Consider the following 26,188-nt stretch of genomic DNA (forward strand, 5'->3'; position numbering starts at 1 on the left):
TTTTTAATATTTGCATTTGAAACACTGGATTATCAAAACTGAGATAACTTGGGTATAAGTTAGTGTCTCATCCACTCAGTAATGAGAATTAAGTAAGTTGGATCCTGCATTTTGGCTTTTCACATAATTCCTAGTGAATTTTGTCCACAACATCCATTGATGTGGTCAGTGACACTCGCTTTCAATCATAATTTGGCAGCTTTCCAGATGTTCATCACAACAGCTGCAATAAGACTTTCTATATAATCAATCCCATCACGGAATTTCGTGGTAGACTAATGTTTTTGTCTTCTTTCAATAACTGGGTAGATCGAATTCTTGAAATTGTTTGCCTTTTGTAAGTTAAGAAAAATCATCAACATACTTACAACCAGGTGGTCTGGACAGGGCACTGCAGCTATTTTTCCAATTCCGTTCTTGCAATGTTAAAGCAAACAAGTTCATGAATTATATTATAAGCATGTGTTATGAATAAAATGAGTCATTAGTATTCCTTCAGTGGCTAATTTTAACTCGCATGACTGTCACTCAAATTATCCACTAAATGTCATATCATTTGGCAGCCCCTTTCATTGAAATATGAATGGACCTTACAATCCACTCCTGGGTTTCCTTTGTGCAGAAAAGGCAGCCTCTAATGTGTGTTGTTGAACTTTATACTCTGAACTCATTTTGAATACAATTGCCTTACAAATGTAATTCACAAACATTTCCGGACTTAAAACCAGTCTGGAAAAATAAAGGTGTTCCCATATATTTTTTACATCATATCGGTGAAATGTTTAGTTTAAAAATGTCACACTTAAGTTTTAATACATAATATGTATTTATATTGGGGTTTTCATATAAGCAGACATGATAAATGGTGCCAAGACTGCCAAAGCTAAACAATACAGTCCAGCCTGACCCGAACCGAACCTAACACATGTAGTCGGGTCTGATCAGGTAGCCAGGCTTTACTGAAAAGAATTGAACCTATCTTGACAGTTGAGGTTTATCGAGAAGGTAAAGCCCAACAGCATCACCAGCAATTGCCTTATTCATGGATGTCCAGCTCGAAAGTGATCGGAGAAGTGAGCAAAGAGGACATTGACTTTGAGAAATGCCTCGAAGATTCAAATCATTGAACCGGAGAGGCATTCGCAACATTTAACTGCCAGGCTTTTGACATCAAATGGGGTTGTATACTGCATAGGTGCAGTGTGACGTTTTCAAGTGTTTTAATAAGTAAAGAAAATACCTCCCTTTGTAATTTGGGGTCCAGCATTCAGGTACCGGCAAGGGGGTTGGGGGCGGGGAGGGGTGGGGGGGGGGGGGGCTGTTGTTTGCTGAGTGCAGGCAGCGCTATTGCCCTGTTAACTGCCATTGTCGCCTGGGGGTCCCTCTGTGGGACACAAAGTGCCCAAAATTGAGGCTTCCCAGGAGCCCGCTTGATGGACGCCAGGTTTCACTGGGCGTTCTCCCCATATGGCAGCGAGCCTCCTACCAGCTGGTAAAATGCCAACAGAGGCAGGAAGAAGGCCTTAATGGGCCACATCAGTGGCTCAATTGGATTCCAGGCAGGTGGGTCATCAGCCAGTTTTGCCACTGCTACCAAGATGGCATGGCAGCAGGAAGACAACTGACACTCCACCCGACTCCTTCCTGCACCATTTTGCCTGCCTTGCCCACTCCCAGCCTTTACACCAAAGAGATGGCAAAGTTAATTGCGTTAGATTAGTGTTGCAACATGTTGTCACTCATTGGCCACCAGCAGCAAGAAATGTGGATTCTGACCACAGGAGAAAATTATCAGCAATTCTGAAGCGCCAAGCTTCAGTTAAGGGCGCTCACAACTGTGAAACTCTGCAGCTGCAGCGTTATTAGCTCTTTCCTGCCTGTTTCCATTGGTTCTTGTCATATTCCCACATTCCACTCAGAAGGGTGCATTGGATGGAGAAACGTTTAATAGAATTATGTACTGTTCAGAGCAAACAACATTGACCATTCGTGACACCTGTCACAAGCGAATTTGGTACCACTGACAAGAATTTGAAATAACATAAAACTCTCAACATTAAATTGTTTTCTTGGCACTGTCGCTCACATTCACATCATCCGAGCAGAATTCAGCAGTGCAAACTGCATGCCAGCTCACAATTATTAGGCAGGGATGACGAAGGAGACGCAATTCCTCATGGAACTGTACCATCATACAGCCCGTACCAAGGCAATTCGGCCACTCCTTCATGTGCTGCCCCACGATAGAAATATCCACCTATTCCCCCTCACCTATTATTTCAGTAAAGCCTTCCCTATGTTTCCTTTCCAAGTATACAGCCACCTGCCGTTTGTAAGATAAGAGTGAATCTGCTTTCAGTTCATTTTGAGACAGTGAATTCCATATCAAACAAACTGATTGAGTGAAAATGTCTTTATCTCCCCCCCCATTTCTTACATAATTTTCTGACTTTATGCAGATGAGACCATGTGTCTTTTTCCCTTCCTGCACCACGTTTAAAATGATCCCATTTAGTTTACCCTGTCTCTTCACATCTCTCCTTCCAAAATACATTATTTCACACTTGTATGTATTTATGCTATCTGCCATGTGCCTGCCCGTTTCACGGACTGTCCAAGTCATCCTGAAGTCTGAAACCCCTCACCGTCCTTACATTTCTGAATTTCCTGTCAGCTACAAGCTTTGTAATTATGCCTTTATACCCCAAACCGTGCACTGGGTGGGTCTGTTATGATATTATCTCCACAGGGATAGTGACTCAGAGGGTCTCTTATTATGGGGTCTCCACGAGGAGATACACCGAGTGTGTCTGTTATTATAGTATCTCCACAGTGAGAGTTAATGCGTGGTTCTGTTATTACTGGTTCTTCGCAGGGAGCGTGACTGAATGGCTCTGTTAGTATCAGGACAATGGGAGTGTCTGAGTGGATCCGTTATTATAATATCTCCACAGTGAGAGCCACTGAGTGAGTCTGTAATTACATTATTTCCCCTGGGAGTGTGACGAAGTGGGTCTGTTATTATAGTGTTTTCACAGTGAGAGTGACTGAGTGGGGCTATTATTATTATTATATCCCTGCGGTGAGAGTCATGAGTGGGTCTGTTTTTATCGTATCTCAACAGGGAGAGTCACTGAGTGGCCCTGTTATTATAGAGTCTGCACAGGGAGAGTAATTGAGTGGGTCTGTTATTTTAGTATGTACACAGGGAGAGTGACTGGGTGGGTCTGTTATTACAGTATCTCCACAGAGAAATTCGCTGAATGTGTCTGTTATTTTATTATCTACACAAGGAGAGTCACTGGGTGGGTCTATTACTATAGAATCTCCACAGGGAGAGTGACTGAGTGGGTCAGTTATTATAGTATCTCCACAGGGAGAGTGACTGAGTGGTTCTGTTATTCTCGTATCTCCACAATGCCCTGCCTTTGAGTGTGGTGGAGGCAGGATCAATTGAGGCAATCAAGAGTTAATTTGATTGCTTTGCGAAATGGAAGAAGGTGCAGTGTTATGGGGAGAAGTTGGGGCACTGGCACTAGGTTAATTGGTCGTTCAGAGTGCCAGCAAAGACACGATGGGTAGAATGGCCTCCTTCTGTGCTGCAAAAATTCCGTGATTCTGTGACAATCTTTGCGTAACTGACATGCACATGATTTTTCGAACATGCAGCACTAACTGGGGAATGTCCAGCACTGGGGCACAGGTGGCTCCATACATCAGGGTTTAGAGCTGGTCTTGTAAATGAGAGGCTGTGAGTTCAAATAACCACTGGGTCTTGAAAGCATTTTGTTAAGGTTTTAAGTTCACCTTCAAAAAGCAAATCATTTCCCTTTTATTTTCTAAATAGTTCCAAGGCCAACGTGGGAGAAAGAGGCTCTCGGCTTCTCAATTTCTCCATCTGTCACTATCTGCTCTCTCTCTCTCACCATCCCCCTCTCTCTGTTACCAGAGGACGGAGATTGAATATAGAAACATGCAAACATTTCTGCACAGTAGGAGGCCATTCAGCACATCATGTCCGTACTGGCTGAAACATTTTATTTATTCTACTCTCAACTTCCAGCTCTTGGCATTAATTGGCCAAAGAGACAGTGAGAAAGGAGCTGAGGATGTCTTTTTTTCATATCCAGTTATAGTCGATAACAAGTAAGCATAGAATTGTTCATTGTACAAAATACTTTAACATTTTAACTATAACTGTTAGTTGTTGTGATCTGGAATGCGCTGCCTGAATGGCTGGTGGAAGCAGATTCAAAAAACAAAGAACAAAGAACAGTGCAGCACAGGAACAGGCCATTCGGCCCTCCAGGCCTGCACCGATCTTGATGCCTGCCTAAACTAACACCTTCTGCACTCCCGGGGTCCATATCCCTCTATTCCTTCCTATTCATATATTTGTCAAGATGTCTCTTAAACGTCGCTATCGTATCTGCTTCCACCACCTCCCCTGGCAGCAGGTTCCAGGCACTCACCACCCTCTGTGTAAAGCACTTGCCTCGCATATCCCCTCTAAACTTTGCCCCTCGCAGCTTCAACATCTGTCACCGAATAACTGGCTCTTCCACCCTGGGAAAAAGCTTCTGACTATCCACTCTGTCCATGCCGCTCATAACTTTGTAAACCTCTATCATGTCGCCCCTCCACGTCCGTCCTTCCCGTGAAAACAATCCGAGTTTTTCCAACCTCTCCTCATAGCTAATGCCCTCCAGACCAGGCAACATCCTGGTAAACCTCCTCTGTCCCCTCTCCAAAGCCTCCACGTCCTTCTGGTAGCGTGGCGACCAGAATTGCACGCAATATTCCAAGTGTGGCCTAACTAAGGTTCTGTGCAGCTGCAACATGACTTGCCAATTTTTTTTACTGTATGCCCCGACCGATGAAGGCAAGCATGCCGTATGACTTCTTGAGTACCTTATCCACCTGCATTGCCACTTTCAGTGACCTGTGGACCTGTACGCCCAGATCTCTCTGCCTATCAATACTCCTAAGGGTTCTGCCATTTACTGTATACCTCCCACCTGCATTAGCCTTCCAAAATGCATTACCTCACATTTGTCTGGATTAAACTCCATCTGCCATTTCTCCGCCCAAGTCTCCAACCGATCGATATCCTGCTGTATCCTCTGACAATCCTCATCATTATCCACAACTCCACCAACCTTTGTGCCATCCGCAAACTTACTAATCAGACCAGCTACATTTTCCTCCAAATCATTTATATATACTACAAACGGCAAAGGTCCCAGCACTGATCCCTGCGGAACACCACTAGTCACATCCCGCCATTCAGAAAACCACCCATCCACTGCTACCCTCTGTCTTCTGTGACCGAGCCAGTTCTGTATTCATCTTGCCAGCTCACCTCTGATCCCGTGTGACTTCACCTTTTGCATCAGTCTGCCATGCGGGACCTTGTCAAAGGCTTTACTAAAATCCATAGAGACAACATCCACCGCCCTTCCCTCATCAATCATCTTCGTCACTTCCTCAAAAAACTCAGTCAAATTAGTAAGACACGACCTCCCCTTCACAAAACCATGCTGTCTCTCGCTAATAAGTTCGTTTGTTTCCAAATGGGAGTAAATCCTGTCCAGAAGAATCCTCTCTAATTGCATCCCTACCACTGACATAAGGCTCACCGGCCTATAATTTCCTGGATTATCCTTGCCACCATTCTTTAATCAAATGAACAACATTGGCTATTCTTCAGTCATCTGGGAGCTCACCTGTAGCCAATGAGGATGCAAAGATTTCTGCCAACGCCCCAGCAATTTCTTCCCTTGCCTCCCTCAGTATTCCAGGGTAGATCCCATCAGGCCCTGGGGACTTATTAACCTTAATGCTTTGCAAGACACCCAACACCTCCTCCTTTTTGATAATGAGATGACTGAGACTATCTGCACTCCCTTCCTAGGCTCTTCATCCACCAAATCCTTCTCCTTGGTGAATACTGATGCAAAGTACTCATTTAGCATCTCGCCCATTTCCTCTGGCTCCACACATAGATTCCCATCTCTGCCCTTGAGTGGGCCAACCCTTTCCCTGGTTACCCTCTTGCTCTTTATATATGTATAAAAAGCCTTGGGATTTTCCTTAATCCTATTTGCCAATGACTTTTCATGACCCCTTTTAGCCCACCTAACTCCTTGCTTAATTTCCTTCCTACTGTCTTTATATTCCTCAAGTGCTTCATCTGTTCCTAGCCTTCCAGCTCTTACAAATGCTTCCTTTTTCTTATTGACTATGCTCACAACATCCCATGTTATCCAAGGTTCCCGAAACTTGCCAAACTTGTCTTTCCTCCTCACAGGAACATGCTGGTCCTGGATTCTAATCAGCTGACGTTTGAAAGACTCCCACATGTCAGATGTTGATTTACGCTCAAACAGCCGCCCCCAATGTAAATTCTTCTGTTCCTGCCTAATATTGTTATAATTAGCCTTCCCCCAATTTAGCACCTTCACCATAGGACTACTCTTATCGTTATCCACAAGTACCTTAAAACTTATGGAATTATGGTCACTGCTCCCGAAATGCTCCCCCATTGAAACTTCGACCACCTGGCCGGGCTCATTCCCCAATACCAGGTCCAGAATGGCCCCATCCCTAGTTGGACTATCTGCATACTGTTTCAAGAAGCCCTCCTGGATGCTCCTCACAAATTCTGCCCCATCCAAGCCCCTAGCACTAAGTGAGTCCCAGTCAATATTGGGGAAGTTAAAATCACCAACCACTAGAACCCTGTTACCTTTACATCTTTCCAAAATCTGTCTACATATCTGCTCCTCTACCTCCCGCTGGCTGTTGGGAGGCCTGTAGTAAACCCCAAACATCGTGACTGCACCTTTCCTATTCCTGAGCTCCACCCATATTGCCTCGCTGCATGACCCCTCTGAGGTGTCCTCCCGCAGTTCAGCTGTGATATTCTCCTTAACAAGTAATGCAACTCCCCCACCCCTTTTACATACCCCTCTATCCCGCCTGAAGCTTCTAAAGCCTGGAACATTTAGCTGCCAATCCTGCCCTTCCCTCAACCAAGTCTCTGTCATGGCAACAACATCATATTTCCAAGCACTAATCCAATCTCTAAGTTCATCTGCCTTACCTGTTATACTTCTCGCATTGAAACAGCATCAGGGTTGCTTGGAACGTTATCCTTGTTTTAACCCTCATAAAGCGGGCTAAATCCATCAGGGTGCGCCGGTCCCGAGGATATGAAGCAATTTCTGAGCACCGAGGATGTGAAGCAGCGTCTGGACCCAGAGGTGTGAACTGGTTTCAGGAATACAAGGATGTAAACTACTGTTCGTCGCCGAGGATGTGACACTGCGCCTTGGCTCCGAGGATGTGATCAAGATTTATGGGCCACGAGATTGTGAAGCAGTGTCTGAGCCCCGAGAATGGGCACCAATGTCCAGGCCCCGAGGATATCACACAGTGTCTGGGGCTGGAGCGTGTCAGCAAGTTTCTTGTTCGGTTTCAGTGAGCCTTCGTCAAATGTCTGAGAAACTGGAAGTTTGCACTGTGCGAACCCAACATTTTTCATTCCATTTATGAACACAGGGTCTATAAAAGTACCACTGAAGTGGTGAAAGAAATTGCTCCTCTCCCCGTTGAACCTCCCTGGTGCCCCTTCCTTTTCCCTGCAATTTCCATCATGCAGCCCCGCATCTGATCCTCGACCGCAAGCGATCTGCCTGTGGAGGCACAAGAGGCTGCAATGGCTCAGCTCCACTGTTAAACTGTGCTCTGAGGCCAAGTTCGGATGAGCCTCGGACTGAGGGGCTGCAAAACTGTGACACATCCAATTCTGATGAATTTGCAGCTGAGAGCAAACAGAGGAAGACAGCAATGCAATCAATAACCAAGTACAGCCCACCACCCCGCCCCCATTATGGTTTGCGGAATAATGAGACTCATATGCAAGATTCTTTCATGTGTTGGAAAACTATAAAACACAGCGATCCTGTAAGACAGTAACGATGAGGGTTAAATTCAAAACAATGCGTGCAGAGGTCAATGAATTCGCGGTACCACTACTTTAGACTGTCAGCCAACTCGTAAAACGCGTTTTCATGTGGTAGCGTGGCCGAGTGGTCTAAGGGGCTGGATTTAGGCTCCAGTCACATTTGGGACGTGGGTTCGAATCACTCTGCTGCCAGTGTTTTGCAAGGCAGCCTCAAAAACTTGTGAAAAACAAATGATGCATTTCCTGAACTGCGTTTCATCAAAAGTATCCATATTTCACCAGGAATAAAAGCAGTAAGTTCTGTCTTTAACACAATCACTGTTTGAGCTTCGCAGCCCCCTGGGTTAGAGAATTTCACAGATTCACCACCCTCTGAGCAAAGAGGTTTCTCCTCACCCAGTCTTAAATGGCCTTCCCCTTACTCTGAGACTGTTCTCGCCTCACCAGCCAGAAGAAACATCCTACCCGCATCTGCCCTGTCATGCCCTGAAAGAATTGTGTAAGTTTCAATGAGAGCATCTCTAATTCTTCGCAGTTCTGGAGCATGCAGGACAGATTTCTGCAATCTATCCTTCTAAGACAATACCACCATCCCTGGGATTAGTCTGGTGAACCTTCGGTGCACTCCCTCTATGGCAAGTATATCATTCCTTAGAAAAGGCGACCAAAACTGTACACAATACTCCAGTTGCGGTCTCACCAAGGCTTCATACATTTGAAGCAAGACATCTTGACTCTTGCACTCAAAGCCCCTTGCAATGAAGGCCAACATACCACATGCCTTCTTAATTGCTTGCTGCACCTGCATACTAGTTTTAATGACTCCTGAACAAGGACACCCAGGTCTATTTGGACAGAAACACTTCCCAAACACTCACTATTTAAGAAATACTCTGCCTTTCTGTATTTTTTTTGACCAAAGTGTATCATTTCACATTTACTCACTTTATATTCCATCTACCATGTTCTTGCCCATTCACTTAGCCCGTCGAAATCCCCTCATAGTTTTGCGTCTTCATAAAATTTGGAAATATTACAATTGGTCCCCATATTCAAGCCATTTATGTAGATTGTAAACAACTCTGGCCCAGGCACTGACCCTTGTGGTATCCCACTGGTAACAGCCTGGCTTCCTGAAAATGATCCATTTATTCCTACTCTCTGCTTTCTGCCTGTTAACCAATTCTCAATCCATTGCAGTGTATTACCCCCAATCCCATGTTTTTTTAAATTTTGTTTACTAACCTCCTGTGTGGCACGTCATCAAAAGCCTTCTATAAATCCAAATACACCACATCCACTTGTTGTCCTTTATCTATGCTACAAGAAATATCCTCAAAAAACTCCAACATGTTTATCAAATATGATTTGCCTTTACAAATCCATGCTGACTCTGTGCAACCATATTATTATTTTCCATGTGTCCAGTTACCTCATCCTCTATAACAGATTCCCTGAGATCAATCGAACAGGTCTGTAGTTCTCCATTTTCACCCTCGCTCCCTTCATAAATAGTGGTGTTACATTTTCTACTTTCCAGTCTGCAGGAACCCTTCCAGAATCTATAGAATTTTGAAAGATAACAACCAAGGCAGCCACTATCTCTATAGCCACCTCCTTCAATATTTCTGAGCCACCGCAGCATTTGGGGCGGCAAAGTGGTTAACACCGCAGCCTCGTAACTGCAACGACTCGGGTTCAATTCTGGGTGCTACCTGTGTGGATTTTGCAAGTTCTCCCTCTGTCTGCGTGGGTTTTCTCCGGGTGCTCCGGTTTCCTCCCACAGCCAGAAGATTTGCAGGTTGGTAGGTAAATTGGCCATTAGAAATTGCCCCTAATATAGGTAGGTGGTCGGGAAATATCGGGACAGGTGAGGATGTGGCAGGAATAAGGGATTAGTGTAGGATTAGTACAAATGGTCGACGCGGATTCGGTGAGCCAAAGGGCCTGTTACAGTGCTGTATCTCTAAATCAAAAATAAAATCAAAATCAACAGTGGCGTAGCGGCTAGCACCGCAGCCTCACAGCTCCAACAACCTGGGTCCGGTTCAGGGTACTGCCTGTTTTCAGTTTGCAAGTTCTCCCTGTGACTGCGTGGGTTTCCTCCGGGTGCTCTGATTTCCTCCCACATGCCAAGGGAATGCAGATTGATAGGTAAATTGGCCATTGAAAAAGTTGCTCCTAGTGTAAGTACGTGGTAGGAAACTTGAGGGAAGGTGGAGATGTGAGAGGGGGGAAATGTGATTAATGCAAGACCAGTACAAAATGGTCCTTGATGGATGGCGTGGACTCGTTGGGCCGTAGGCTTGTTTCGGTGCTGTATCTTTCTACCGCTCTGTCTGTCAAGGAGTATGGAGATCGTGGGAGAAAATGATGTAGATTTGGATGATCAGCCATACTTCGTTTGAATGGTTAAGTGAGCTCGACGGGCCGAATGGCCCACCCCTGCCCCTATTTCCTATAATCGTAAGCAGCCATGTCTCTGTAATGGCTATTAGATCGTACTTATACATTTATTTCTATTTGCACTCTCAGTTCATCTGTTTTCTTCTGAATGGTTCGTGCATTCAGATATAGAGCGTTTAGTTTGATTTTTTTTAAAATTATTTTTGTTGCCTTATCTGTTGATTTAATCTTAGATTTGTACGCTCTATCCGTTTCTGCCACAGTCTGTTTATTATTTCCCATATTAATAATTTTCTCTCTTGCCTTGTCTCTACTCCTTGTTTTATGATATCTTCCTAAGTTTAATCCCTTGCCACCACTATTTAGTTTGAAACCCTCTCTACTTCCCTGGTTGTGCTGCTCGCTAGAACACTGACACCAGAACGGTTCATGTGTAGACAATCACAAGGGTGCAGCCATCACTTTCCCCAGTACTGGTGCCATTGCCCCACGATCCGGATATACTTCTACGACACCAGTCTTTGAGCCATATATTGATTTCTCTAATCTTATTTGCCCAATGCCAATTTGCACGTGGCTCAGGTAATAATCCAGAGATTGTTACCTTTGAGGTTCTGCTTCTTAATTTGGTGCCTAGCTCCTCGTACTGACTTGTCCTGGCTATGTCGTTAGTGCCTACATGGACCACGGTGACTGGATCCTCGCCTTCCCATTGTACATTCCTCTCCAGCCCTGAACAGATGCTGAGTACTTCCAGAATTGTCTGTTTTTATTTCCACTTTCCAGCATCTGCGCTATTTTGCTGTTCTTTAACAAGTATTGCTGTGGTCTGTGTATGACGACCACAGCAAATTTTCTGGAGTTGCGAAAATTTAATGGTTAATACTTTGCGGTGTGGTCGCAGCAACACCAATTCGAATCTGAAACAAGGCACACATTATCATTGGCAGCAGAGATGGTAGACATAACATACGAGTTGAACATTGGTGGGCAGGATGTATTGTAAAGGTTGGCTATGTTCACAGTGGATAAGACATTTGGTCTGGATGGCTTACATCCCATTTGGAAGTGGAAGTGAGATGGTGGAAGCACTTGCCATCAACTTTCAATCTTCTCTAGATACCGGGGAGGTGCCAAATGGTTCGTGAAATTCATATAGAAACATAGCAACATGGAAAAATAGGAGCAGGAGTAGGCCATTCGGCCCTTCAAGCCTATACTGCCATTTAATGCGATCATGGCTGATCATCTAAACTCAGTCCTCTGTTCCCACTTTCTCCCCGTATCCCTTGAACTTTAAGAACTATATCAAACTCTTTCTTGAATACATTCACTGATTTGTCCTCAACTGCTTCCCATGGTAGAGCATTCCACAGGTTCACCACTCTCGGGGTGAAGAAATCCCTCCTCATCTCTGTCCTAAATGGCTTACCCATTATCCTTAGACTGTAACCCCTGGACCTGGACTTCCCCGCCGTCGGGAACATCCTTTCTGCGTCTAGTCTGTCCAGTCCTGTTGGAATTTTGTAGCTTTCTATGAAATCCCCTCTCCTTCTTCTAAACTCTAGCGGATACAAGCCTAATGGGCCCGATCTCTCCTGATACGTCAGTCCTGCCATCCCAGGAATCAGCCTGGTGAACTTTTGCTAGACTCCCTCCATAGCAAGAGCATCCTTACTCAGAGAAGGAGACCTAAACTGCACACAGTACTCCAGATGTAGTCTCACCACGGCCGTGTATAATTGCAGCAAGACATCCTTGCCCCTGTACTCGAATCCTCTCACTATGAAGGCCAACATACCATTTGCCTTCTTACTGTCTGCTGCACGTGCATGCTTACTTTCAGCGACTGGAGCACAAGGACACCCAAGTCTCGCTGCACCTTCCCTTCCCAATCATGTCACACCCTTATACAAGAAAAGGCCTAATGCCAGTCTTAGCAACCACATGCTGGTCAGTTTAACATCTGATGTGGACACGATTTTAGAAACAATAATTAAGGGGATAAATCAAGAGGCAGATGAAGAAGTGTGAGTTATTAGGGAGAACGGATTTGTAAAAGGCAGATCCTGTTTGACAAATCTAATTGATGTTCTGATGAAGTAACAGCAATGGATGATGAAGGAATTGCAAAGGATGCTGTCTATATGGCTTTAAGAAAGCTTTCCAAAAAGTATCGCATAAAGGCTGGGGAACAAAATTAAGGCTCACGGAATAGGAGGATGAGTGTGAGCAAGGATTTAAATAAACGGCTCAGGAAAGAAAACAATGAGTCTTGGGAAATGCTTGTTTTTCAGACCAAAGTATGGTCGGCAGTGATGTTACCCAAGGTTCACTGCTAGGACCACTGCTTTTTGATATCCAAAATGTCTTGGATATTGGAAGATGGAATGAAATTCCAAAACATGCCGATGATCCCAAACGTCGATGCAGGCAAGAAGGATGATACCAATCAACTGCAAAGGGACATAGAATGCCGAGCATAATAGACCCAGAGAAATGACAAATGGTATTTAATACAGAGAACTATGAGGTTATGACTTTTGGCAAAAAAGAATTGACATAGGCAAGATAGACTGAATGGGACAGTTCTAAAGTGTTTGCAGGGGTTCATGCATACAGATATTAAAAGGTGGCAGTCATATCGAGAGATTATTTGGCAAAACCTTTGGGATTTTTGACTTCAGAAATACAGGTAGTGAGTCCCAAAGCAGTCAGGTTGCCCTGAAACTTTGAAAAGCTCTTGTTCGGGTCTCAACTAGAGGATTGCATCCAGACCTGGCCATTACACTTTCGGAAGAATGATGGGATTCTTGTGGCAACCAGGTTTATGTTCGGATCAGTGGAAATATTATTACTCTTATTGAGTTTGTGCACATGCATTGAAAAGCAGAAGCAAAATACTGTGAATGATGGAAATCTGAACTGAAAGATGGAAATTCTGGAAATTCTCAGCAGGCCTTAGAGCAGCTTTAACTTAGGATCTAAGCTCTGCAGTCCTGCCACATCCAGCCGTGAATGGTGGTGGACAATTAAACAAAGAACTGGAGGAGGTGACTCCACAAATATCCCCATCCTCAATGATGGGGGAGCCCAGCACATCAGTGCGAAAGATAAGGCTGAAGCATTTGCAACAATTTTCAGCCAGAAGTGCCGAGTTGATGATCCATCTCGGCCTCCTCCTGAAGTCCCCAGCATCACAGATACCAGACTTCAGCCAATTCGATTCACTCCGCCTGATATCAAGAAACGACTGAAGACACTGCATACTGCAAAAGCTATGGGCCCAGACAATATTCTGGCAATAGTACTGAAGACCTGTGCTCCAGAACTAGCTGCTTCCCTAGCCAATCTGTTCCAGTACAGCTACAACACTGGCATCTACCCTGCAATGTGGAAAATTGCCCAGGTATGTCCTGTACACAAAAAGCAGAACAAGTCCAACCCAGCCAATTACCGCCCCATCAGCCTACTCTCAATCATCTGTAAAGTGATGGAAGGTGTCTTCAACAGTGCAATAAACCGGCACTTGCTTACCAATAACCTGCTCAGTGAAGCTCAGTTTGGGTTCCGCCATGGCTACTCAGCTCCTGACCTCATTACAGCCTGGTTTCAAACATGGACAAAAGAGCTGAACTCAAGAGGTGAGGTGAGAGTGACTGCCCTTGACAGCAAGGCAGAAGTTGACCGAGTATGGCATGAAGGAGCCCTAGCAAAACTGAAGTTAATGGGAATCGGGATGAAAACCCTTCCTAACGCCAAGGAAGATGGCTGTGGTTGTTGGAGGTCAATCATCGGAGCTCCAGGACATCACTGCAGACGTTCCTCAGTGTAGTGTCCTAGGTCCAACCATCTTCAGCTGCTTCATCAATGACCTACCTTCGATCATAAGGTCAGAAGTGGGGATGTACTCTGATAAAAAATGCACAATGTTCAGCACCATTCGTGACTCCTCAGATACTGAAGCAGTCCGTGTAGAAATGCAGCAAGACCTGGAAAATATCCAGGCTTGGGCCGATAAGTGGCAAGTAACATTTGCGCCACACAAGTGCCAGGCAATGACCATCTCCAACAAGAGAAAATCTAACCATCTCCCCTTGACATTCAACGGCATTACCATCACTGAATCCCCCACTAACAACATCCTAGGTGCTACCACTGACCAGAAACTGAACTGGAGTAGCCATATAAATACGTGGCTACAAGAGCAGATCAGAGGCTAGAAATCCTGAGGCGAGTAACTCACCTCCTGACTCCCCAAAGCCTGTCCACCATCTACAAGGCACAAGTCAGGAGTGTGATGGAATACTCTCCACTTGCCTGGCTGGGTGCAGCTCCAACAACTCTCAAGAAGCTCGACACCATGCAGGACAAAGCAGCCCGCTTGATTGTCACCCCATCTACAAACATTCACTGCCTCCACCACCGACGTACAGTGGCAGCTGTGTGTACCATCTACAAGATATTCTGCAGCAATGCACCAAGGCTCCTTAGACAGCACCTTCCAAACCCGCGACTTTTACCAACTAGAAGGACAAGGGCAGAAAACGCATGGGAACACCACCACTTGCAAGTTCCTCTCTAAGTCACACACCGTCCTGACTTAGAACTATATCGCCGTTCCCTCATTGTCGCTGGGTCAAAATCCTGGAACTCCCTTCCTAGCAGCACTGTGGGTGTACCTACCCCAAATGGACTGCAGCAGTTGAAGAAGGCAGATGACCACCACCTTCTCAAGGGCAATAAGGGATGGGCAATAACTTTTGGCCTAACCTGCGACGCCCACATCCCTGAATGAATGAAATAAAAGCTGTGTAGGGAGAACCAGAGTTAACGTTTCTGGCTGATGTCCTGTCAAGAAACAGAGGTCACATTATGATATTAGAATAATTAGGTTTGGATGAACAGTTGCAGAATCATAGAGTGAAGCAGCACAGTGGAAACAATTACCAACTTCACTTGTACCCAACATAAATGCAACTCCGCTTCCCCGATACCATTCTGATAAATTACCTGACACCCTTCTTAAAATATGGTGCCTAAATGCGGAACATATACTAAAGTTAATTTCCAAATAATGATTTGCAAAGGTTTAGCATAACATCCTTGTTTCCGTAATTTATTTAGAATTCTATTTATGAAGGCTATACCTGCGTACTCATTTTGTTTAATTTGCTCCTCCAATCATCTGCACGATTGTGTATATGATCCCACAGGTTTCTTTGTGCAGGCACTACCTTTAAAATTGTTCCTTTTAATTTATATTGCGTCTCATCATTATTGCTTTTAATTTGCTTAACTTCATCATTCTCCACATTAAAGTTAAGGTATTATGTTATCTGTCCATTTCAAGGATGTACTGTACTTAGGTTTCCTGAAAATTAAATAAAACTACATGGTGTAGGGGGTAACATTTTGGCATAGAGCGAAGATTTGCTCACGAACAGGAAACAGAGATTACGCATAATTGGACCATTTTCTGTTTGGCAAGATGTAACGTGTGGTATGCCACAGAGATTAGTGCTGGGGCGACATCCTTTTACAACTTCTACAAATTATTTGGATGAAGGGACCCAAGGTATGCTTGTTAAATTTGCTGACGACACAAAGATAGGTAGGAAAGTAAGTTTTGAAGAGGAAATAAGGAAGCTACACTGTGATATTGTTAGGCTAAGTGAGTGGGCAAAGATCTGGCAGATGGATTATAATGTTGGAAAATGTCAAATTGTCCATTTTTGCATGAATAATAATTGTTTTTAAAGTATATTATCTAAATGGTGAGAGATTGTAGAGCTCTGAGATGCGGAGGGTTCTGGGTGTCCTAGCACATGAATCACAAAACGTTTAGTTTGCAAATAGAGCAAGTAATTCGGCAAGCGAATAGAAGATATCATTCATCGCAAGGGAAACTGAATGCAAAAGTAGGGAGGTTATACAGGGCATTGGTGAGATCACATCTGGAGTATTGTTGATAGTATTGGTCTCCTTATTTAAGAAACGATGTCAATGTGATGGAAGCAGTTCAGAGAAGTTTTACTGGACGAATCCGTGGAATGGGCGGGTTGTTTTGAGGAAAGGCTGGACACGCTGGGCATGTATCCACTGGAGTTTAGAACAGTAAGCAGCGACTTGATTGAAACATATAAGATCCTGAGGGGTTTTGACAGGGTGGATGTGGAAAGAATGTTTCCCCTTGTGGGAGAATCTCGAACTCGTGGTCACTGTTTAAAAATAAGGGGTCGCCCATTTAAGAGTGATGAGGAGATTTTTTCTCTCTCAGTGGGTCGCCAGTCTTTGGAATTCTCTTCCTCACAAGACGGTTGAAGAAGAGTCTTTGAATAGTTTCAAGGAAGAGGTAGGTAGATTATCAACAAGGGGATGAAAGGTTATTGGGCGTAGGCAGGAATGTGGAGTTGAGGTGACAATCAGATCAAGCACAATCTTTTTGAATGGAGGAGAAGGATCGAGAGGCCGAGTCAACTGCTTCTGCTCTTAATTTATTTGTTAATATGTGGTTTGTCAATATATATATATATATATATATATCAAAAAAGAGCATTGTTATCAATAACCAAGCCCTGGGGGACACCGTATATAGTTCCTTCCAGAGTGATAAATAATTATTCCAACTTCCTGCTTCGAGTTTGTCGACCCATTTGTATCCATGGTCTTACTGCCCCATTAAGAATAGAATTGATGGAATGGCATAAAAAAACCAAAACAAAAAAAGCAAAAGAAAAGGCACGACTTCAGAAGTAACATGTAATAGTTAGTAACTGAGTGTCGAGAAAGAGAAGTAAGGATACTGAAGTGGTAACAACACCAGCAGCAGGGCGAGCGGTGTCCATTGCCAAGCAGAAGGGATTAGACATCTTTTTTAGCGGAAGGTGCAAGGTTATGGGTAACCAGAACGGTATTGGAATGCCATCCGGATTGCTGCATCAAACGACCAGCAAAGAAAGAGGGAGAGGGAGAGGGATGGAGTGAGAGGGACGGTGAGAGTGAGAGAGAGAGCTCTGAATAATATCCTTGGGTGATGCTATCTTATGAAGTTCGATAGAAATTCAAAACATGCTTCTTCAAGTTGGATTGCGGCCTCGGCCAGCATTTACTATCCGCTCTTGAGCTGAGTGGCTTGCGAGGCTATTTCAGAGGGCAGTTGAGAGTCAATCACACGCCTGTGTGTTTGGAATCTCATGCGGGCCATATCCAGTAAGGGCGGTAACTTTTTTTTCATAGAGGACATTAGTGAACCTGTTCTTGCATCAATCGACAATTTTTTCATGTTCACCATTACATTACCCTTTTTTAAAAATTTCCAGATAAATTGAATTCATTTTTTACCATTTGCCATAGTGAGATTCAACTCCCTCTCCCCATTGAAGGAGCCTGGAACACTGTGTTGCTAGTCCAGTGGCATTACTACAATGCTTCCGCCTCTCCTGCAAATATGGACTTGAGAACTCATTGCAGGAACAGTCATGTTTGACCAATGTAAGGTTTTTTTTCCAGCAATACTGTGAGAAAATGGTGAGGTACAGACGTGATGCCATCAACATATCCATTATCCTTTGTGTAATCAAAGCAGGATGCTATCTAATGCATGAGTAATTCCAAAGTACACCCACGGTCTTGCTTATAACAGATAACATGTGACAGAGAGTCATAGAGTCATACAGCACAGAAACAGGCCCTTCGGTGCATTGTGTCTGTACCAACCATCATGCACCTAACTATTCTAATGCCATTTCCCTGCACTTGGCCCGTACCCTTGTATGCTATGGCGTTTCACGTGCTCATCTAAATACCTCATAAATGCCGTGATGGTTCCTGCCTCGACCACCTCGGCAGGCAGTGAGTTCCAGAGTCGAACCACCCTCTGGGTGATTTTTTTCTCCTCATGTCCCCTCGAACCCTCCTGCCCTTAGCTTAAATCTATGCACCCTGGTATTTGACCCCTCGGCTAAGAGAAAAAAAGTTTCTTCCCATCTAACCAATCAATGCCCCTCGTAATTTTGTATACCTCAATCATGTCCCTGCTCAGCTTTATCTGCTCTAAAGAAAACAACCCTAGCCTTTTCAGTCTCTCTTCATAGCTGAAACGCACGAGCCCAGGCAACATCCTGGTGAATCTCCTCTGCACCCTCTCCAGTGCAATCAAATCTTTCTTATAGTGTGGTGCACAGAACTGTACACTGTACTCCAGCTGTGGCCTATCTAGCGTTTTATTGAGCCCCATCATAACCTCCCTGCTCTTATAACCTATGCCTCAGCTAATATAGAGAAATATGCCATTTGCCTTCCTAACCAACCTTATCTACCTGTGCTGCTGCCTTCAGTGATCTATGGACAAGTACACCAAGGTCCCTCTGACCTTCTGTACTTCCTAGGGTCCTACCATCAATTTTATATTCCCTTGTCTTGTTAATACTTACAAAATGCATCACCTCACACTTCTCAGGATTAAATTCAATCTGCCACTGCTCCACCTATCCTACCAGCCCATCGAAATCGTTCCTGTAATCTAAGACTATGCTCCTAACTATTGACGACACCACCTATTTTCTTGTCATCTGTGAACTTACTGATCATACCTCTTATATTCACGACCATTCGTTAGTCGGGAATCTAAACATTTCTTGTCCAAATGCAGAGGTTATTTCCAGGAGAAGTTGAGAAGAGATGGTGTGTCTCTTCTCTGATCTACAGAACCGGTGTTCAGCAATATGGAGATGGCTAGTTGAGTTGCAGAGTTTGTATTGCATGCAATGTTTGATCAGAGCTGGCATCATGCACCAAGTGTTTATAAGAGATTCTGCTGCCCAGCATGTTTCTTGGAGATTTGAGATGAGCAGTGCGGCTAATGCTCTGGGGAAATGATGATGACTAATGCCGTGAGAGAAATAAAAGAGAAAATGGCGAAATCTAACCACAGGACGCTTTTGAATTTCCATTAATTAATCTAAGAAAAGCTTTGTTTTATCTACTCTTTCCAAAGGTAGTTATTTCCAAAGAGAATAAAAGAATCATTTTCAAGAAATGAGGCTGAAAACCTTCCCTGTTGCATCAAACGGTGCATCAATTAAGTAGCAATGTCAGCTAATTTCAGGCAGGGACGAGAAATAAACAATGATCTTAACGCACCATTTCGAGAGGCGGAGTTCCTATAAATTTGACCAGTGTTTGATTATCAAAAATGCCCCATAACTGACATGATCATGAAGACAGAGGCTTCTGCTGCAGCTCGTACAATCACATAAAATGCTAACTGTAGCGTTTTGCCTGTACAGAAGAGAAAAACAAAACTTATACCATGACAATGCCAACAGTGAGTGGAAGCAAAAAAGACAGTCGTCTACATACCTGGGCAGTAGGTGTGAATTACTATTTGAATTTGTGAGTACTCACCAGTATGAAGCGGGAAGCAGTGTGGAATGTGACCAAAGGAGAAGATCATCAGCAATTCATAAGCTGTCAGCTTCTCTTGATAACAATGTGACTGTGAGACTGCAGCAACAGCCTACTCATTCCTTCCTGCTTGCTCACGATTGCGAAAACACTTGGGGGTGGTGCATCAAAGACGAGTGGGAGCTTTGCAATTTCTTAGCAAGTTTCCTGAGCTAGCAGCTGCGGGATAGAAGGATGCAAAAAAGTATTTGACACGCTGGACATTAATGTTTACAATGACAGCAACTTGGGCAATTGGAGGGTTACATATCCAAAGACAAGGTGCACAAACTCATGTTGAGATGTCAGTGTATCATATGTGCTGGCTAACTAATTTCACACCACTTTCCTTGATGAAGCATCCAGTTAATAAAGGATCTGTTTTACTTCCTGCCTTTCTTAAAGTTATCTGGCCAGAGAAACAAAAAAGACATTTGGGGACAGTAGCAGTTTATTTTTGTGATATTTTTAGTACTCAAATATGTCCAGCTCTTAGTTCCTCCAGCCCATTGAGCTTGGATAGAAAATATTAGCGCAATTTATCAACCATCTATCCAAAGTTTACTTTTGTAGGGAAATCCTTATTAGGCGGTTGGCATATTAATTATTTAATTGCACATTTTAATTCGACGAGATCATTGTTGAGACATTATCGCCCTAAACCTTGTCTTGTTATATGTTATTACCGAACTCTCATAAATCTTACAGTAATCTTTGTGTCTTTGCTGAATGGCGAATGCACCATATTTTCAAGAATCTCAGTTGGATACCGGCACCTATAGCTTCCTGTAGATTGTTTGCTTCGGATGTCTATGATGAAGTTTGCAGTTTGTGCAGTACCAGAATATTATGGGACTGCAGAGGTGATCCTTTTTTTCCGATGTAAGTGAAATGCTCCCCCTGTGGAGCAAATGTCGCATTTCAGGTTATATGAACTATGTTTCCGATTCACTCGACACCAGAGGATGGATCAATGGAGATTTACAGAACTGGGAGTTAAACGGCAATAATATTGCAATCAAAAGACATCCAAAATTTAATGTCACAATTCGACTGAGTGACACACTGGGACATCGTAAATGTAGTCATCCTTCCAAACAAACATCAAATTAAAAATGATACAATTAAAAGGGGATATCCGAACGTGCTGGTTCTTCTGTCCAGTCAGTATTTCCTACCTTTGGGCAGTCTCTTACTGCACATCTTCAATCTGCCTGCACAATTCTGACCACCCTTGAGCTCCAAAAAATTAGCTTCCCCTCCCAGTTTCACATAACTCTTTATCCAAAATAAAATCAGAAAGTGCTGGAAATACTTAGCAGGTCTGGAAAAATCTGTGGAGAAAGAAGCAGAGTCAACGTTTAAGGTCGGTAACCTTTCCTCGGAACTGGCACAGGTAAGCAATTTAATAGGCTTCGAGCGAGTGAAAAATGGTATGGGGTAGTCGAACAAAAGAGAAAGTCCTGCAGGAGAGATTAAATGACAAAGATGTCACAAAACAAAGTTGCGTTGAAAGACAAAAGCATTGTTCAGAAGGAATGTTAATGGCCTTCCCTTTTGTTCTTCTTGCCCTTCCCCCTTTGTCCAGGTCTTGCTGCATTTCTACACGGAATGCTTCAGTACCTGAACGAGCAAAACTGTATGCAAGCTCACAATTATTAAGCAGGAATCATGAAGAATGCTTGGTTGATATTGTGAATCAGATCACAAGTGGGCAACATTTCTGCTCGACTGCCACACGGTGTTTGCAGAGGGAAATGATAGCTCCTCCAAGAACTATTGCAGCATACACCACAGAACGAGGCTATTCGGCCAATCATGGTTGTGATGGCTCATTTGAACAATGAGACAATTATTGCCCCTCATCTGCATCTTCTCCATGGCCCTGCAAGTGTATCAAGAGCAAAGAACAAAGAACAGTACAGCACAGGAACAGGCCATTCGGCCTTCCAAACCTGCGCCGATCTTGATGCCTGCCGAAACTAAAACCTTCTGCACTTCCGGGAACCGTATCCCTCTATTCCCATCCTATTCATGTATTTGTCAAGATACCTCTTAAACGTCGCTATCGTACCTGCTTCCACCACCTCCGCCGACAGGAAATTCCAGGCACTTACCACCCTCTGTGTAAAGAACTTGCCTCGCACATCCCACCTAAACTTTGCCCCTCTCACCTTAAACCTATGTCCCCCAGTAACTGACTCTTCCACCCTGGGAAAAAGTTTCTCACTATCCAGTCTGTCCATGCCACTCATAACTTTGGAAACCTCTATCAGGTCGCCCTCCACTTCCGTCATTCCAGTGTAAACAATCCGAGTTTATCCAACCTCTCCTCATAGCTAATGCCCTCCAGACCAGGCAACATCCTGGCACACCTCTTCTGCACCCTCTCCAAAGCCTCCACGTCCTTCTGGTAGTGTGGCGACCAGAATTGCACACAATATTCTAAGTGTGGCCTCACTAAAGTTCTGTACAGCTGCAGCAGGACTTGCCAATTTTTATAGTCTATGCCCCGACCGATGAAGGCAAGCATGCTGTATGGCTTCTTGACTACCTTACCCACGTGCTTTGCCACTTTCAGTGACCTGTGGACCTGTACGCCCAGAACCCTCTGCCTGTCAATATTCCTAAGGCTTCTGCCATTTACTGTATACTTCTCACCTGCATTAGACCTTCCAAAATGCATTGCCTCACATTTGTCCGGATTAAACTCCATCTGCCATTTCTCAGCCCAAGTCTCCAACCGATCTATATCCTGCTGTATCCTCTGACAATCCTCATCACTGTCCGCAACTCCACCGACCTTTGTGTCATCTGCAAACTTACTGATCAGACCAGCTACATTTTCCTCCAAATCATTTATATATACTACAAACAGCAAAGGTCCCAGCACTGATCCCTGCGGAACACCACTAATCACATCCCTCCATTCAGAAAAGCACTGCTACCCGCTGTCTTCTATGACTGAGCCAGTTCAGTATCCATCTTGCCATCACACTTCTGATCCTGTGTGACTTCACCTTTTGTGTCAGTCTGCCATGAGCGACCTTGTCAAAGGCTTTACTGAAGTCCATATAGATAACATCCTTCATCAATCATCATCATCACTTCCTCAAAATACTCAATCAAATTAGTGAGACACGACCTCCCCTTTACCAAACCGTGCTGCCTCTCGCTAATAAATTCGCTTGTTTCCAAATGAGAGTAAATCTTGTCCCGAGGAATCCTCTCTAATTATTTCCCTAACACTGACGTAAGGCTCACCGGCCTATAATTTCCTGGATTATCCTTTCTACCATTCTTAAACAAGGGAACAACTTTGGTTATTATCCTGTCGTCTGGAACCTCACCTGTAGCCAATGAGGATGCAAAGATTTTTGTCAAGGCCCCAGCAATTTCTTCCCTTGCCTCGCGGAGTATTGTGAGGTAGCTCTCATCAGGCCCTGGGAACCTATCTACCTTCATGCTTTGCAAGACACCCAACACCTCCTCCTTTTTTATAATGAGATGACTGAGACTATCTGCACTCCCTTCGCTGGACTCATCATCCACCAAGTCCTTCTCTTTGGTGAATACTAATGCAAAGTACTCATTTAGTACCTCGCCCATTTCCTCTGGCTCCACACATAGATTCCCTTCTCTGCCTTGAGTGGGCCAACCCTTTCCCTAGTTACCCTCTTGCTGTTTATTTACGGATAAAAAGCTTTGGGATTTTCCTTAATCCTATTTGCCAATGACTTTTCATGACCCGTTTTAACCCTCCTGACACTTTGCTAAAGTTCCTTCCTGCTGTCTTTATATTCCTCAAGGGATTCGGCGGTTCCTAGCCTTCCAGCCCTTATGAATGCTTCCCTTTTCTTTTTGACTAGGCTCACAATATCCCGCGTTATCCAAGGTTCCCGAAACTTGCAAAACCTATCCTTCTTCCTCACAGAATATGCTGCTCCTGGATTCTAATCAACTGACGTTTGAAAGACTCCCACTTGTCAGATGTCAATTTACCCTCAAACAGCCGCCCCCTATCTAAATTCTTCAGCTCCTGTCTAATATTGTTATAATTAGCCTTCCCCCAATTTAGCACCTTCACCCGAGGACTAGTTTTATCCTTATCCACAAGTGCCTTTAAACTTATGGAATTATGGTCACTGTTCCCGAAATGTTCCCCTACTGAAACTTCGACCACCTGGCTGGTCTCATTCACCAATACCAGGTCCAGTACGGCCCCATCCCTAGTTTGACTATCTACATATTGTTTCAAGATGCCCTCCTGGATGCTCCTTAAAAATTCTGCCCGATCCAAGCCCCTAGCACTAAGTGAGTCCCAGTCAATAGAGGGGAAGTTAAAACCACCCACCACTACAACCCTGTTACCTTTACATCTTTCCAAAATCTGTCCACATATCCTATCCTCTACCTCCGACTGGCTGTTGGGAGGCCAGTAGAAAACCTCCAACATCGTGACTGCACCCTTCCTATTCCTGAGCTCCACCCATATTGCCTTGCTGCACGACGCCTCCGAGGTGTCCTCCCGTAGTACAGTTGTGATATTCTCCTTAACAAGTAATGCAACTCCCCCACCCCTTTCCCCCCCCTCTATCCCGCCTGAAGCTTCTAAATCCTGCAACATTTAGCTGCCAATCCTGTCCATCCCTCAACCAAGTCTCTGAAATGGCAACAACATCATAGTTCCAAGTACCACTCCAAGCTCTAAGTACATCCTCAGAAGATCATCCTTATCATTTCCGAAGTTATTTCCATATCCATTTTGAAAATTATTGTTGTTTTTTCCCCCCCAGTTACTTGTAAAGTACTGTCTTCCAAATGAAAACAAAACGGCGTAAGAATAATGTTGGATTGTTTGGCCTTCGGGGATGACTTTCCTATCCACGGCTCACTCTTTGAAGCATGGAGTCTCTTTCTCCGATAGTTGCCAAGACTGCAGCAATGGGGCTACCCCTTCGGAGCTGCTAGCCTCCTCATCTCAGGCGCGGCCCCTTCGCCGCCGGCAAAACGCCAGCGACGCCGGAAACTCACACCGATTGTGTCTTCCGTTATGCAAATGAGCTGCCCGCCTCCGTGGCTCGGCTGCCGGTGCACATGACTTTCTGTTTTACCCTGGGAAACCTCCCCAGTGGGCTGGGGGAGGAAGGGACTCCATCTTGGATCCGTCTCAATGCCGTAGTTTGCAGCCAAGTCGCCTCCGAGCTTGCTACCATGGCTGTGGGACCAGTGGGAGATGGTGACGTAGTGGCAGTACCACTCGACTAGGAATGCAGAGGCCCAGACTAATGCCCTGGGGACTCGGGTTTAAATCCCACCAGGGCACTGCTGAAATTTAAATCCAATTAGGTAACAAATTGGAATTGAAATCTACTCTCAGTAGTACTGCAACTGTCAGTGATTGTAGTAAATCGCCACGTGGTTCACTGACGTCCTTTCGGGAAGATAATCTGCCGTCCTTATCTGGTCTATCTGACATGAGACTCCAGTCCCACAGCAATGTGTTTGATTCATACCTGCCCTCTGAAATGTCTCAACAAAGCACTCGGTCCACGGGTATTTGGGGATGGGCAACCAGTTGCTGGTCTGCCAGCCACGCCCACATAGCTCATTATGAAAGAGCAGCGGCTGTTATAATTCTTTCTGAGGACCAAGACATACTCTTTTATTTTTCATTGTCTGGCCAATTCGTTTAAGAAACCACCAATCATTTTTTTTCTTTTGTTCGTGCGGCCGTAACGCGGTATCTCAAAAGGGGCCATCTTGTGCTCATCCTGCACTGGACTTTCAGCTGCACAGCTCGGGGAACATTGCTGAGGCCACTGCTGCATACATTCGCATGATCTGAAAATCTGGGCAGTATTGCTTACAATGACAGTAGAATTGATAATGAAAGGGTTAAATATCCAAACACAAGGTTGCACAAAATACTCTTGAGATCTCTGTATAATATAGCTCCTGGCTAACAGATCTCTCACCACTTCCCTTTTTTTGGAATATCCAATCTGATAACGCTTCTGCTTCACTTCCTGCCGTTCACGAAGTTATCTCGTCATCCAGAAAACAGGCACGCAGTCAATCATTCCACGAACGATATCGTAAGTGATCAATCATTCAAAGAATTGTGGCTATTGCAGTCATGGTGGCTAAGCATGCTTGGTAACCCAAACGCGGTCATGCATCTGCTGGTTTCAAGTTCGTAACATGTTTATCAAACATTTAACTCTTTCAATCCGAATTAATATTGCAACCCCTTTTCCAATATCCTGACGGAACTAATGTACTTCCTTTTCAGCAGTTACACATCATAATTAACTTCTCAAACCTTATCCATTACCGTTCCAAACGGCAGTTTCATTGGAAGAA

The 26,188-nt window shown here is 44.3% G+C and overlaps 1 protein-coding gene across 3 annotated transcripts in view; it reads right to left on the bottom strand.

The window, feature by feature from the left end:
• Nucleotides 1-19,865, bottom strand: part of LOC137356451 (immunoglobulin superfamily member 1-like) — a 52,769-nt gene extending 32,904 nt beyond the window's left edge. Inside the window, exon 1 of one of the 3 annotated variants that reach the window (XM_068022339.1) lies at nt 19,784-19,865. The gene's annotated coding sequence lies outside the window, so the exon portion shown is untranslated. Of the gene's footprint in view, nt 1-7,105; nt 7,181-19,519; nt 19,537-19,783 lie in introns of those variants that run through there. The other 2 variants (XM_068022342.1, XM_068022341.1) reach the window with 2 other exon arrangements.
• Nucleotides 19,866-26,188: the final 6,323 nt, after the last annotated feature.

This window comes from Heterodontus francisci, chromosome 45, assembly GCF_036365525.1.
Source record: "Heterodontus francisci isolate sHetFra1 chromosome 45, sHetFra1.hap1, whole genome shotgun sequence".
NCBI lineage: Eukaryota > Metazoa > Chordata > Chondrichthyes > Heterodontiformes > Heterodontidae > Heterodontus > Heterodontus francisci.